The sequence below is a fragment of the Carettochelys insculpta genome, chromosome 7 (assembly GCF_033958435.1).
Source record: "Carettochelys insculpta isolate YL-2023 chromosome 7, ASM3395843v1, whole genome shotgun sequence".
NCBI classification, from domain to species: domain Eukaryota; kingdom Metazoa; phylum Chordata; order Testudines; family Carettochelyidae; genus Carettochelys; species Carettochelys insculpta.
The window spans coordinates 35,183,597-35,199,827 of NC_134143.1; positions in this window are offsets into that span (position 1 = coordinate 35,183,597).

The following is a 16,231-nucleotide window of genomic DNA, read 5'->3' on the forward strand; positions in this document are numbered from 1 at the left end:
TGCTATTCTTCTTTTAAATATCCTACAAATGTGTTTTAACAATGATTATGTTACTTTAAGAACTGCAGAGCTAATCTGTACCATAGTTAGCCGATGCATAGAGCATATTCCACCCTTAAATATACAATTTGATGTTTATGCTAGGCTTAGGTGATTTAAGTCACTGAACAATCAGGGAACAGAACCAATACAGTTGTTTTAGGCAACTAATCAACAAAAGCCTTTATCCTGCAAACACACACATTCACCATTGCCATGAGTAGTCCAAGTAAAATCCTTTGGCAAATGAGCTTTTAAGTATTATTTTACAGCTTGGACTACATCTTCATGTTATCTTGTCTCCATTCATAGCTTTATAGAAGAAAATGGTATTTGCTGGCTTTATTATTCCTACTTCTATGCAAGTGTCTAGATCCCTAAACCTGCAATGTGTAGGATATGGGCAGTTTGATGTAGCCATATCTTGTGGGGAAATAGCATGTGTGCTCATGCTGGGCAAACAAGATGACCGAGTATGGGCTCTTGAGGCTGGTAGTTGAAATGGACAAGCGAAGAGAAGTTCATCTTTTCAGCACCCCCGTGTCCCTTGTTACTGTGCAGGAGTGATGAGGGGTGGATGGGCAGGAAGGGTTGTGGGGAGACAGGGCCAAGGGAGCCTGTGGAGGGTGCCCCAGGAAGGTCACAGGAGCCCGTGGGCTAACATCTCCTGGAGGTCCTGGATCTGCAGCCTGTCATGGTGAGCTTGGTGGTTGAGGGCTGCACCCGGCTGTTCATGCCCCCTCCCTTGATGAAGAAAACCCTAACCTTTGACTTGCCCATCCTGAATTGCTGCCCCACAAAGTGGTAGCTGTGTGGGGTGGCCAGCTTCCACACAGTGGTGGTTATGTGCTTCTTGAGGGTCAGGGCAGTCTGCATGAGGGTGTACTGGTGTCAGAAGGCAGGGGCGAGTCAGATGCAGAGCTCCAGAAATGTGTCCTTCCTCATGTGGAAATTCTGGAGCCATTGTATGTCCTCCCACTTGCCCAAGACCAGCTGGTCACACCAGTTAGAGCTGGTTGGGTAGCTCCAGGGGCACTGGATTGCTGCGGGGGGTCATGGCTGGGGTTCTGAGGGGGGTTGGGTTTCTTGGCCCTGGTGGCAGGCCCTGTCCCACTGAAGGACGTGGAGATCAGCTGTGATGATTGTGGCCAGAATCCTGACCAGGAGGTGGATGCTGTCCTAGAGCTGCTGTGGGTCCATGGCTGTGGCTATGCAGCATGGGGTCACTGCACTGGCTTTGCTGTGCTGTGTGCAGCAAGACAGCCCTCAGGAAAAAGCCAACAGGTGGGTGGGAACCCAGGGTTTAAACAGACATCGCATAGGTATTAATTTTTTTAAAGGGGGAACTCAACTGTCTCAAAAAATAGGAAAAAAGTTGTATGTGTGACTGTCCCTTGCTTGCATTTTACCAAGTCTTATTTAAACACAGGTTGAAACTCATCCAGCACTCTTTTTTTTTTTTTTTTTTTTTTCTGGCAACATCTGTGGTCTGGCAGATGAGGTCGTTGTGGCAAAATGAAACAAATCCTTTGAAGATGTCTTTCAGAGGGCATTAGGTATATCCCATATCTTCATACCTGAGCCATTCAGTTTAGGTAACAAATCTGAGAAACTGTGCCAGAATTAGGTGTCAAATCAATAGAAGAGGTTTTGGAACAAATGCTAAATTAAATAGTAGGAACTGATAGCTTTCACCCAAAAGGTCTGAAGGGACTTAGCTTACATACCACAGGCAATATTTCTGCAGTTTCCTGTATATTGTTTAAATCAGCTTCTGTGGAAGATGACTGGAGAGTAGCTAATATAACTTTGATGTTAAACCTTGATGTTTAAAAAAGGCTCTGGCGATGATCATTTGACCTGTAATTGCCAATAATCTTAACTTCAATATGAGGAAAATTAGTTGAAATAATAATGGAGAGCAGAATTATTGGACACGTATATAAACACAATATGTTGGTTAACAGTCAGTGCTTTTATAAAGGGAAATCATGCCTCCTATTAGAATTCTTTGAAGGGAGTCAGTAAGCACATGGACAAGGGTGATCCAATGGATATAGTGTACCTGGACTTTCCGAAAGCCTTAGATATGTTAAGTCACCAAAGGCTCTTAAACTAAGCAGTATTGGAGTAAGAGAAAAGATTCTCAAATGGATAAGTAACTTTAAAGCAAAGGGCAGGAATATGTCAATATTTATCAATGGAAAGAAATACGGTCCTTCAAGAATCTGTGCTGAGATTTATGCTGACCTGGAAAAGGGGGTGAACAGTTGGGTGCCAAAATTTGCAGATGTTAGACAAGAACTCAAAATGGCTAAGTTCCAAATTCACTGAAGAGTTACAAAGGGATATCGCAAAACTGGGGGACAGGGCAACAAAACGGCTGATTAAATTTAGTGTTAAGTGCAAAGTAACACATTGGATATTATAAACCCAACTATACATAAAGAATCATGGTGTGTAACTGTTACCAATCAAGTGTCTGAATCTGAATTAAACCAGATTTTGAAATGTCAGCATTGTCTTGCAAACTGGAAATTGAGTTTTGACCACCTTTAGTGAAGCCCCTCTTTCATTTTAATCTTTTTCTGGGTTGAGTTCAGTATGTAACAACATACTAAAATTATATTACTATCATTTAGCAAGTATTTACAATGATTGCCATGTTTAATAGACAATCCCAAAACTTAATTTTATTCATTCATCTGTGTGGTATTTTTCTGTCATTCTGTTCTGCAAGTGCCTCTAGGGGATATATTGTAACTGGAATAAACTAGACAATTAAGTCTGTGTGATCATGACTGTTCATGTGTACCACAGTGCCATCTGTAATTATTTTTTTCCTTTTTCATCCACAGAAGTAATAGGACATAAAATTCAGATTTTGAGAGTTAGTAGGAGAAGGTTTAAAACATAAGATCATGTACAGTTTCTTTTGGGTGATTTATAGAAACACAGAGAACTCAGAAGAAATTACTGTTAATTTGTTATGGGAATTCTAAAACTAGAGTTTTCTTTTTTCACTGAATCAAAGCTGGTTGCTACACATGGAGTTAGCTGCACATGTGTTTAAAAGAGAATTCACCTCTGTAGCAGTATTGCTAAAAGATGGAAAGATATAAAATCACTTCCTGTTTTTGTGCTAAACTGACCTCATCAAGGAGTAATCAGAGTCTTAAATGAGATCCAGCTAGTATTACCAGGATTCCAGTTCTACTCCCATTGAAGTAATTGGAATATTCAGCATGAATTCAGAGGGATCTGGATTAGTTTCTGGGTGAGTTAGTCCAAGTAGGGTAGCTTAAGATGTAGATTCAGGTTGACTGAAACAATTTCTTAATTCAGGTGCGTTTCAGGAAATTGTTTCAGGATGTCAAAGTCTGGCCTCAAATAAGTGACTTCACAGTTTGGTGTGAGAGTGAAAATTGAAATCTATCACATTACCACCAAGAAATCTACAACAAATGATTTGGTCTAAATGAAGATTCAGACTGTTTAGAAGCTACTGGACAGCATCTCTATTTCAGTGTCTAAAATTTCTTATGAGATTATAATTAGCAGCTCAAACATTGATGAGGTTATTACAAATCCATACTACTGTGCTCAATACAATATTCTTAATAAAAGAGAGAGGCTCACTCTTTACTGATCGCTTCATTATAAGAAAACAAGCAGAAAGCATACACTGTAAAAAGAGACACCAACAAAAGTGCTCCTAAAATTAAACAGTATTATTCTGTTAATCTACACAGTTGTTTAGATGGTGAATGGAAACTATGTGTACAACCAACACAGCAAATATTTCATGTTCATAAATTGTAATACCTAAGGGTAAACTATGCAGTTGCTATAGATGACATTTAATAAAACCAAAATAAATAAAAAGGATATAAAATAAGCAAAGAATATCCAGCACATGCTAAAGGACCTCAGTGCAACTACATCTAGGTTACCTTTACTTTGCCATCATATGGTAAGTGAACCCCACTGCCTTGTGGGTTATCCTGGGAAGGAGCAAGGCTAAGGGAGTAAACCCTGACAGAAAATCTGGAGGGGAGTCCGAAGGCGGTTCGGTGTCAACTTCTGGCACTGTCCTGGCAACTCCTGCAGCTGAGCTGGTACCAGAGGTGGAGATTATCCTCTCCTTTGGACTATATCAGTAAAGCTGAGAGGGGGACACTGGTGTCTGGGCAGCCCAGAGTCTCCATAATAAGTGCCCAGGCTCGCGCCTGGAGAGGTACTCCGGCATCGCTGAACAGCGTTGCATCAACACGGGAGGCAACAGATACCGGTTATAAGCTCTTGCTTGATTGGCGTAGAGAACGAGCGCCAGGGGTTGCCTTCAACGGTGGGAGAGATCCTTGCATCTCATCGGATAGTCACCGCCTGCCTCAAGCTGGGCAGCCCCCAGCCAACAGGGTACTGTCCTGCCACAGTTCACCTGCCTCGCTGGGTGCGTGAGGCTTAAGGTACCTGAACCTGACAAGTGACTGAAATTTGGGCACCAGGCAAACCAATAAGAAACTCAACAAGAAATGAGAAACATCAACAATTTAAGCTTGCTTGCTGGAATGTGTGGACCATGCTGACCGGCTTGACTGAAGATCTTCAGTCCATAAGTGACACCCGAAAGACCGCTGACATCAACGATGAACTGAAGAGGCTCTGAGTTGATATCCCTGCACTGCAAGAGACGCGACTCGCAGATTCGGGATCTGTAAAGGAAAACGACTACACCTTTTTCTGGCAGGGTAAAGCCCAAGAAGAACCCAGAAAGCATGGTGTTGGCTTTGCTGTCAGAAACACCGTTCTACAAATGGTGGAATTAGTCATGGGTGGATCAGAAAGACTTCTTTGGATCACGCTTCAAACTTGCGCCGGTCCTGTCCACCTGATCAGCGCTTATGCTCCAACCCTTTATGCCACACCAGAAGTAAAAGACAAGTTCTATGACGTGCTTAGTGCTGCTGTAGCGCAAATACCTGCTCGTGAACAACTGTACATCTTGGGTGATTTCAATGCAAGTGTTGGAGCTGATTGGGCCTCATGGCCTTCCTGCTTAGGACTCTTCGGTGTGGGAAAAATGAATGACAATGGACAGCATCTCCTTGAACTGTGCATGTACCACAATCTGTGCATCACAAACACATTCTTCCAAACAAAGCCACAACACAGAGTGTCATGGAGACACCCACGCTCGAAGCCCTGGCATCAACTAGACGTGATCATCACTAGGCGTAATAACCTCAAAAACGTCCTTCTGACATGCAGCTATCATAGTGCTGACTGTGATATAGATCACTTGCTAGTTTGCTCCAAGCTCAAGCTGAGACCCAAGAAGCTGTACCGCTCTACACCTGTTGGAAGGCCCCACATTGATGCCAGAAAGACGGCAAACTTGGAGAAAGCTGAAAAGTTCAGAGAGACCCTCCAGGAAAATCTGCGCAGTGGCGCTGGGGGTGCCAATGTGACATCCAAATGGCAACATCTGAGGGATACAGTTCACAACACGGCCTTGTCGGTGTTTGGAAGAAGAGCTAGAAACACGAACGACTGGTTCGAAGCTAACTCCGATGAGATGATTCCAGTCATTGAAAAGAAGTGTGCTGGACTCCTGGAGTTCAAACACTCACCGAGCCAGAGTACCCAGCAAGCACTTAGAGCGGCCAGAAGAACAGTACAGCAGACAGCCAGGCGCTGTGCCAACAACCACTGGCTCCAGCTATGCAGCAGCATCCAGACCTGTGCTGACTTTGGTAATCTCAGAGGAATGTACGAGGGTATGAAGAAAGCATTAGGACCCACCCAGAACAAGATGGCACCTCTGAAATCCAAATCTGGTGAAGTCATCGCTGACAAAGCCAAACAGATGGAGCACTGGGTTGAGCACTACTCTGAGCTGTACTCACGCGAGAACATTGTGGTTGATACAGCCCTCGATGCTGTCGAGCTCCTACCAGTAATGGACGAACTGGATCAGGAACCAACTGTGGATGAACTGAAGAGAGCCGTCGACAGCATTGCAGCAGGAAAGGCCCCTGGCTAGGATGGTATACCACCAGAGGTAATCAAGTGTGCCGAGACACACTCCTGGAACCCCTACATGAGCTACTGTGCCTGTGCTGGAAAGAGGGCGAAGTTCCACAGGATATGCGCGACGCTAACATTGTATAAGAACAAAGGAGACAGAAGCGACTGCAATAACTACCGTGGAATCTCCCTCCTAAGCATCACTGGTAAATTGTTCGCTTGTGTCATCCTTGGCAGACTCCAGAAGATTGCTGAGAGGGTGTACCCTGAATCGCAGTGTGGATTCCGCGCAGAGAGGTCTACCGTTGACATGGTCTTCTCTCTAAGGCAGCTTCAGGAGAAATGCAGGGAACAGAGGAAGCCACTCTACATAGCCTTCATTGACCGGACCAAGGCCTTTGACTTGGTCAGCAGGGATGGTCTGTTCAAACTGCTCCACAAGATAGGCTGTCCTCCACGGTTACTCAAGATGATCCAGTCGTTCCATGAAGACATGAGAGGAGCCATCCAATATGACAGCACTTTATCGGATGCTTTCAGAATGAGAAGCGGCGTCAAACAAGGATGCGTGCTTGCTCCGACATTGTTTGGGATCTTCTTCGCACTCCTCCTGAAGCATGCCTTTGGATCTTCAACAGAGGGCATCTTGCTGCGCACAAGATCTGATGGGAAACTGTTTAATCTTGCAAGGCTGAAAGCTAAGTCTAAGGTGCGGGAAGTCCTCATCAGAGACATGCTGTTCGCAGATGATGCTGCTGTAGTGTCTCACCCAGAAGACCAGCTTCAACAACTGCTGGATCAGTTCTCCAAAGCGTGCAAGGACTTTGGGCTTACCATCAGCCTAAAGAAGACAAACGTACTTGGTCAGGATGTTGCTGAATCCCCATCAATCAGCATTGACAACTATACGTTAGAGGTTGTCCACGAGTTCGTTTACCTCGGGTCTACCATCACTGACACCCTGTTGTTGGACACTGAGCTAAATAGGAGGATCGGAAAAGCAGCCACAACTCTGTCCAGACTCAGCAAGAGAGTGTGGAATAACAACAAGCTGTACACTCACACCCAAATGCAAGTCTACAGAGCCTGCATCCTCAGCACCCTCCTTTATGGCAGCGAGACTTGGACCCCGTATGCCCGCCAGGAAAAGAGGCTGAACGTCTTCCACTTGTGCTGCTTCAGGCACATCCTTGGAATATCATGGAAGGACAGAGTGACCAACACTGCCGTCCTCAAGCAAGCTGGAATCCCAACCATGCACATCCTCCTCAGGCAGCGTTGACTCCGCTGGCTTGGCCACGTCCACAGGATGAATGATGGAAGGATTCCAAAAGACATCCTGTATGGTGAGCTAGCCTCTGGCAAAAGACCTCCCGGACGCCCCCAGTTGCGCTACAAAGATGTCTGCAAGAGAGACCTCAGAGAGGTAGACATCGATCTGGACAACTGGGAAGAACTAGCAGATGACCGCAGCAGATGGAGGCAGGGGTTACAAAAGGGCCTTCAGAAGGGCGAGATGAGGATCAGACAGCTAGCAGAGGAGAAGCGAGCGCACAGAAAGCACAATAAGGACTTGCCAGACACCCACCACATCTGCAAGAGATGCAGCAAGGACTGTCACTCTCGTGTGGGTCTTCATAGTCACAGTAGACGCTGTAAGTGAAGCCCTCAATTGAAACTATAAAGGGCGCGATCCATAGTCTATGGAGACTGAAGGATGCCCACTACTATGGTAAGTGAGCAGATTAAATGAAATAACAAAGCAGATATACTATCTGGCTATGGTTACACTAGCAAGTTTTGCCAACAAACCCCCACTTTTGTCAACAAATGTGGTGGAACATCCACACGCAAAACATGTTTTGTCGACAGCTTGTCAACAAAGCTCATTACTTTCACCAGCAGCATTCTGCCGCTCAGCCATGAGGCATAACTGCTGTCAACAGAGTCTGTCAACAAAAAAGCTGTGTGGATGCTCTGGTGGGGGCCTTCTCTCAACAGACTGGGCATCCAGAACAATGGGCAGCCTTGTCTGCTGTGCTTCTGGGTGCCTGTTTTGACAAGGGAGCAGCTGGGCAGTCAAGTATGCTTCCTATTGGCTTTTGTGTGCATCTGCACTCTGTTAACAGAAGTTTTGTTGGAAAATCTTTTCTGACAGTGACTTCTGTTGACAGAGCACTGTAGTGTAACTGTACTCGCTGTGTACAGAATATCTAGCAGAGGAGCAATGCACAAAACAATGAGACACAAACAATGTATAAACTTAATGGTAAGGAGTAGGTGAAAAAACGTTAAGAACCTTCTTTCCTGATTTGTTACTCTCTACCTAAACATCAGCAATTGCAGAAAGACCTCGAATTGTTCCAGTCTATATTGTGGTAAACAAAATTAGCTACCCTCAGATAAATACAATAAAAACGTTACTCAACCTAACTTTGGCATTGTAAAGTGATAGAACAACATTTAAAAAGTGAAGTCACCTGGAAACACTTTACGTTCAAATAATTATATTTCCTACAATAGTAACATTAATGCAAAATGTCTAATCTTGTATTTTAACATCTAGAATATATTTATTTGACATAATTCTCTCTTCAGAACTGCAGGCAAATGAATATTGGGATTATTCACAACACTTCTAAGGCTTATTTAGAAGTAACCTGATACATTTATTCTTTAATGTCCCAATGCCCTATAACCTAGTTATTATTTAATTGTATATATCACAACATTTCCCCCATAGAAAACAAAGAACAGAATCTTTCTGCTCGAGCCAATTTCAGAATTCCAGTAAGAATTCACAAGAGTTGTGCATGACAGTATAAACAATCATCAGTTCAATATACTCTCATGACATGGGTAACATAATATGTATGCTAATATGAGAGACTGTGGAAAAGTGCCTCTGACACCGTAAAAAATGTTTGTTTTCTCAAAATAAATATTAAAAACAAATATCTAAACTATTTATCACTTGTACAGTGAGATATTCAAAGAAAAACATATAATTAATTAAATAAAACACTAGTATGGGTGGTAACAGAGAGTAAGCCGTGCTAGTCTATACACTATCAAAACAAAAAGCAGTCAAGTAGCACTTTAAAGACTAGCAAAATAGTTTATTAGGTGAGCTTTCGTGGGACAGACCCACTTCTTCAGACCATCTCCAGACCAGAACAGACTCAATATTTAAGACACAGAGATCCAAAAACAGTAAGCAAGGAGGACAAATCAGAAAAAGATAATCAAGGTGAGCAAATCAGAGAGTGGAGGGGTGGGGGGGAAGATCAAGAATTAGATTGAGTCAAGTATGCAGATGAGCCCCTACAGTGACTCAGAAAGTTCCCATCACGATTGAAATCATGTGTTAATGTTCCGAATTTGAATATAAATGTCAGTTCGTCCACTTCTCTTTCTAAAACGGAGCTATAATTTCTCTTCAGTAACACACATACCTTGAGGTCATTGACAGAATGCCCCATTCCATTAAAAAGTTGACTAACTGGTTTGTGGATCTGGAGTGTTTTGATGTCTGTTTTGTGCCCGTTGACCCTTTGTCTAAGGGAGTTGGAAGACTGTCCAATATACAAAGCATCTGCGCATTGTTGGCACATGATGGCACATATGATGTTAGTAGAGGAGCATGAGAAAGTGCCCGTGATTCTGTGAGTAACCTGGTTAGGTCCAGTGATGGTGTTTCCAGAGAAGATATGTGGACAAAGCTGGCAGCTGGCTTTGTTGCAGGGAAAGATTCCAGGACTGGTGTTCCTGGGGTATAGACTGTGGCTGTTAGTAAGGATCCTCATGAGGTTGGGAGGTTGTCTGTAGGAGAGAACAGGCATGTCACCAAGGGCCTTCTGGAATGTAGCATCCTGATTAAGAATAGGTTGTAGGTCTTTAATAATTCGTTGCAGTGGTCTGAGTTGGGGGCTGTAGGTGATGACCAGTGGTGTTCTGTTCTTGGCTTTTTTGGGCTGATCTTGGAGTAGCTGGTTTCTGGGTATGCATCTGGCCCTGTCAATTTGTTTTTTTACTTCTCCTGGTGGGTAATTCAGGTTTATGAATATTTGGCAAAGTTCTTGTAGTTTTTGGTCTCTGTCAGTTGGATCAGAGCAAATGCGATTATACCTAAGAGGTTGACTGTAAACAATGGATCTAGTCACGTGTGCAGGATGGAAACTAGAAGGGTGTAGATAAGTATAGTGATCAGTAGGTTTTCGGTACAGTGTGGTACTGATCGGGCCATCCTTGATTAGTACTGTAGTGTCCAGGAAATGTATCTCTTGCATGTTGTAATCGAGGCATAAGTTGATGGTGGGGTGTAGATTGTTAGTCTCTGTGGAATTCTTCTAGAGCCTCTGTACCAGGGGTCCAAATCATAAAGATGTCATCAATGTATCTGATTTGCTCACCTTGATTATCTTTTTCTGATTGTCCTCCTTGCTTACTGTTTTTGGTTCTCTGTGTCTTAAATATTGAGTCTGTTCTGGTCTGGCTATGGTCTGAAGAAGTGGGTCTGTCCCACGAAAGCTCACCTAATAAACTATTTTGCTAGTCTTTAAAGTGCTACTTGACTGCTTTTTGTTTTGATAGTATGGGTGGAGACTCACTAAACCAGTGTGTTTTACCCTCAGAGTTCCTAATGCATTAGTTAGTAAAAGTAATAAGCAGGATAGGCATCAGAGTCCAGTTCATGTAATTTCTTACTCCATATCACACAATCAGCCATTCTTATTTCACATATTTTTCTAACTAGTTGTTACCATTTTCAATCACTGTCCCATCTCTTCCTATCAGCAGAATGTCTAGCCTTTCATAGGTAACTAGATGGGCTTGTCTACACTTGCCCCCAACTTCAAAGGGGGCATGGTAATCAGGGCGATGGGCGATTACTAATGAAGTGCTGCAGTGAATATGAAGCACTTAGGCTAATTCTCCCCCGTGGCAATGTCAAAGCCTCAAACTTCAAAGTGCCAGCATGCGCATAGCCATGTGCACTTTGAAGCGCCTGTGCTATTTTGGAGTGTCTTTTCTCCCCAACATTTTGAGACATGCAAAGTTGCCTCAGGGACAAATTAGCCTAACGAAGTGCTGTGTATTCACAGCAGCACTTCATTAGTAATGTCCCATAGCCCTGATTACCATGCCCCTTTCGAAGTTGGGAGCAAGTGTAGTCCCAGTCGATAAGATTGCTCTTAGCAGTGAGAGGTGGATTGAAATTGCTAAAGCCATATCTAGTTCAGGCTGGTGCTGACCTGACCTTATAACATCCCTGTAATTCTAATCCAGTGCTTGTCTTTCAGGCCAACTTTCAGTTCCTGCCAATCAAGCATTGCCAAATCAGATGGTGGTATTGTGATATATTCTCTATGGCACACCCAATGTGTAGATTTTAGTTGGTTTGTTTCAAATCGACATGTATGAAAGACTAGTGTATTTTATTATTCAGTGAAAAAATAGTTAATTAACAGTAAATAGGGTGCAATATTTTAATTTTTATTGAGTAATAGTTTGTTCCGCAATTACTCTTATTTTTTATTGGGTTTAATAACAAAGCTGGGTATCACTCACTGGCTATGTCTACACTAGCCAAAAACTTCAAAATTGCCACACAAATGGCCATTTCGAAGTTTACTAATGAAACGCTGAAATACATATTCAGTGCCTCATTAGCACGTGGGCGGCTCCGGCACTTTGAAATTGATGTGGCTTGCTGCCGCGCGGCTCATCCAGATGGGGCTCCTTTTTGAAAGGACCCCGCCTACTTCGAAGTCCCCTTGGGAATAATTCTGCCTAATTGTATTACCCTCCAGATTTCATAATCCACTTTATTTTTCCATAACCTTGACAGAGGTGAGAGCAACAAACTTTTTTTTTAAAGTATTGTTTTCATCTCTGCAATATGCTTCCTGCTCTTCTCTGTAATGCTTAGTCTGTATCAATATTTATAACTGTGGTAAAGTACTCATTTGCTATTCTTAGCATGTGTTTGTTGGCATGATTCTGTCCTTTGAGAGTGATTTTGTATATTTTTATATCACGCAATACTCATACTTTTTGTGACAGGAGTTTTTAAATTGATTTTCCCTCAATAACTTGTTAGTGTGCTGTCAGTCAGATTTCCAATATTTCTTTCATTGTCAAGAGCTATATATTTGTTAAATCTTTTTATGCCTATTTTGTCAGGTTTTTTTCCCCATCTTCTCATATTCTTCCTCAGCTCCTAACTGGACTGAGTTGTTCTCACACTATAAACTTTCTCCACAATTGCTTACAGTTTTTTCATATCATTAGGTAATGCACATGATTGAAAGGTCAATGTCTTGTCAGTTTGAACAGACTGGAACAGAAACTCCAGTCTACAGTACTGTGTTGATAGTTCAGGGGAATTATGTTACCATAGCAATATGTGATACAGATGGCATGCTAAGAAGAGTCAAAAATGACCAGCAATTTCTCAAAACAACAACAAAAACCCTATAAAAGCATATACACTGATTTCTGAATACATATTTATGTGAAAATATACATAGATAAAAACCCATATGTATAGATGTACATTCCCACTATGGTTATACTCCCCTGCCCCCACATATATGCTTATTACAGACAATGCAGAGATAACTACTCCTTGCAGCAGCATAAGACAAGGCTCCTCTTCACTATCTGGAGAGTTATCTGTATGTTCCTCTCTCTCTAAAAACATATACAACTTGTAGTAACTTTGCTACACAGATTAACAAAATCTGCTTCCTCCCCCACCACTCAATCTGTGAGAAACCAAGATCGCACATTTGCACTCTTGTGATGATCATGTGATCATGACAGGTGAGTTTGAACATTTACATTCCTTTAGAGCAACTGCCTTGTATAATGCAGTGAAGGGAGACACCCTCCCACTGGCCAAGAGATGGCTAACAAACTCCTCTGGGCCTGCCCTGTGCTAATAAGGGATGTGTATGCCTGTGCGCGCGCGCACACACACACTCACTCTCTCTCATCTTGCACCTCCTGGAGGAGGGGGAGCTTAAAAGGCAAGCACATCTGGGAAGGCAGTGACCAGAAAGGTGGCCACTTCATGCAGACAGCTAGTAACATAGTTGAGAAGGGGTCAGCTATGGAATACGTTATTTCTGGAACCAATCCAGATGACAGCTAAGTAAGATACTCCAGAAAGACAAGTAGAAGATAAATCCCATGAAAGGAAAATACATTTTGAGAACTACTTTATTATGCAGAGCAATGTTTTTATTTAATTTCTCTTCTGATTTAAATATTTGACAGGATTTCCAGGAAAATTGTGTCTCTCCTCCACATTATTTTGCTGTAAGAAACGTGTATATATTACTCTGAGGGCTTGTCTACTCTAGCCCCCTTCTTCAAAGAGAGCAGGGTAATCCATCCGAGCAGGGAATAGCAATGAAGTGTGATGCATATGCAGCACCTCATAAGGCTAATTCTCAATGCAGGAACTTCAAAGTTAGTAACTTTGGAGCACTGGCAAGCCATGTAGCCATGGGCATTTCAAAGTACCTGCAAAACTTCGAAGTGCCCTTAGTCCCAAAAAGAAAAATTTACGCCAGGGTCTGTATCCCAATGGATGAGTCTTCCACACATGCAAATGGGTTACAACAAAGATAATTTTAGGAGGGAAGGGGAGGAATAGCTTATTTCAAAATAGCCCCTATTCCCTGTCTACACAGCCCTGTTCCAAAATACCTATTTGGGAAAAGGCGCTATTCCTCGCCTAATGAAGTTTACCCAATTCAAAATAAACTTTCTGCTATTTTGAAGTTATTTCAAAATAGTAGGTTTGCTGTGTAGATGCTCACAAAGTTATTTTGGAATAGTGGCCGTTATTCTGAAATAACTTTGCTGGGTAAACAAACCCTAAGAGGGTTGAAGCTAACTAAAACAGCCACAAGAAGCCACCTCTGACGACATTTATTGTATACTTTATTTTGTTGCAATTGGCAGTAGGTTGATAGTGCAGGAAGGGACAAAGAAGGCCAGCTATCAGAGAAAAGGCACCATTTCAACAGCAGACGTTGTGTCCCTGAAGCAGGTGAGTCAGGAAGTATGTGAAGACTGAGATTCTCCCTTGCGGTTTCACTGAATGCTAGTGATAAGCTGAGAATCATCTAAGCCCATCGTCGTCATCAATAACCGTGGGCTCAGCACACATTGGGGTCTGATGCCTCTCTCTCTGTTTCCTTCCATCTTTCCCTATCCAGTGCAGAGTGGTTTAGTTTCTGTAGACTAGCTCTGCACCAATCTACTACATCATCTATCCATTCTCAGTTTAGATCATATGTTATGTTGCTCCCCAGATATGTGAACTTCTCTACATTTTCTAGTTCAATACCATCCACACTGATCTTGCTTTCTATCCCCTTATCTCCAAATACCACTGTTTTTGTTTTATCGATGTTCATAATCAGTCCATACTGCTTCCCTTTGTTTAACACCCACACCGTTTTCACTAGCTTCTCCTCATCTTCCTCAATGATAACTATATCATCTGCAAACCTCAAGTTAATTCTTTTCCCGTGCACAGATACCCCTTCTACCTCTTCCTTGATCTTGTCCATCGCTTTCTCCAAATATGTAATGAAGGTACTTGGCGATATTGGATCTCCTTGTCTCGTACCTCTACTTGTTTTAAACCAACTTAAGCCTGTGTTACTAGCTATACGGTGGGATCCAACAGTTAAATGTCTAGTACGTGGGAGAGAGTGAAGAGGGGCTATCGCTCTAAGCTAATAAAGTTGTAGGCTGCTGCTGAAATCTGTCATTGTCTGTCTTCATTCACTGGTGCTTCCTGATCAATACATCTCCGGGGCAGCCTCTGCAGCAGGCACAACATACTAGTTCTGCTAGCAATTTAAAATTATCCTGTTTGTCAAACTTTCAGGAGAAAAAGGGAATGCAAACATCACCTGCCTTCCCTTCGATAGTTTAGGCAGATATAATTAATACTCCTTATGCTAGCAGCCATGGATTGATTCCTGTGTTAAACTGTGAAACTCCCACTGTTGTCCTGTTATAAAAAAAATGTTAGTGTATAACATCCTTTTATTCTGGCTTGAAGATAAAGGGGCAATGTGATTGAGGGACTTCAATTTTACAGCACTTGCTGTTGGTTTACTGTGGAACTTGGGTTGTACCCACCTCAGGTTCCCTTAGTTCATATCCCTCAGTCTTCATCTGTAACCTCTGTCCTGTGGATGGGTTACTTGTATCTCCTCTTTTGTGACAGAAAGGAGTCTGGCGCTATTTGGAATTCTGCTTGTCCTTTTGGTGAATCTTTGCTCAACAGAACCCGGAGTTTGTGTCTTTGTCTCAGGGTCTCTTCTGACCCCCTTCCCATCTTCCTTCCATGTGGCAAAAAAAGCAGCAAGTTAAAACAGAAACACAAAAGCAAAATGCAATATTCCTGTTTGTGTGACCATCCCAATCAGGACTCCAGTCTTTTGAGAATGCTAGTTGAACCCAGGCCAGCCCTCCTGCTTGGGTTTCAGCCCACTGGCATCCTGGAACTTGTTTGTTTAAATCTCCAACTCCTTCCCTGGGCTGCTTTCTACATCATGGCTTGGAGAACATCTCCTGCCTTTTAATCTTCTGGAAGAGACCTGTTTCATATGGTCAGCATCCACTCTGCCCCTTGATTGTGCCTCTGTCTGTCTGTCTCTCTCTCTCAGCCACCGTGTTTTTCCTTCCTTTCCTTGTGATAAAATAAAGTTCAGTGGGTAGTCTGTGGCTGCCACCAGTTATAATTCCTAAATACCTAGCTGTTTATATTTCCAGGTCCTGCCATGTGTCTTTCAGGAAATGTAACACCAGCTTTCTAATGCTACTTCACTTTCCAACTACTTTTATTAAATAACAAAATTAACTTTTGTCACTTTAATTTGTTTAAATTCCTCAAAAAGGTTTTTCCTATCAATACTTGTATTCAGATGTAACTACTATCCATTGCTTATACTACATTGGTGCACATAGTCCATTTTTGTTTATTCGAAAATATTTTTGTTTGAACCACAATGAACTGATTATCTGGGCTCCAATGTTCTTCATTATCTTCAACTTTAGGGCACAATTCAGAATAATCTTTTTTTTTTGTTCCCAATTTTTTACCATTTAAAGTTTTTCTGTACTAGAC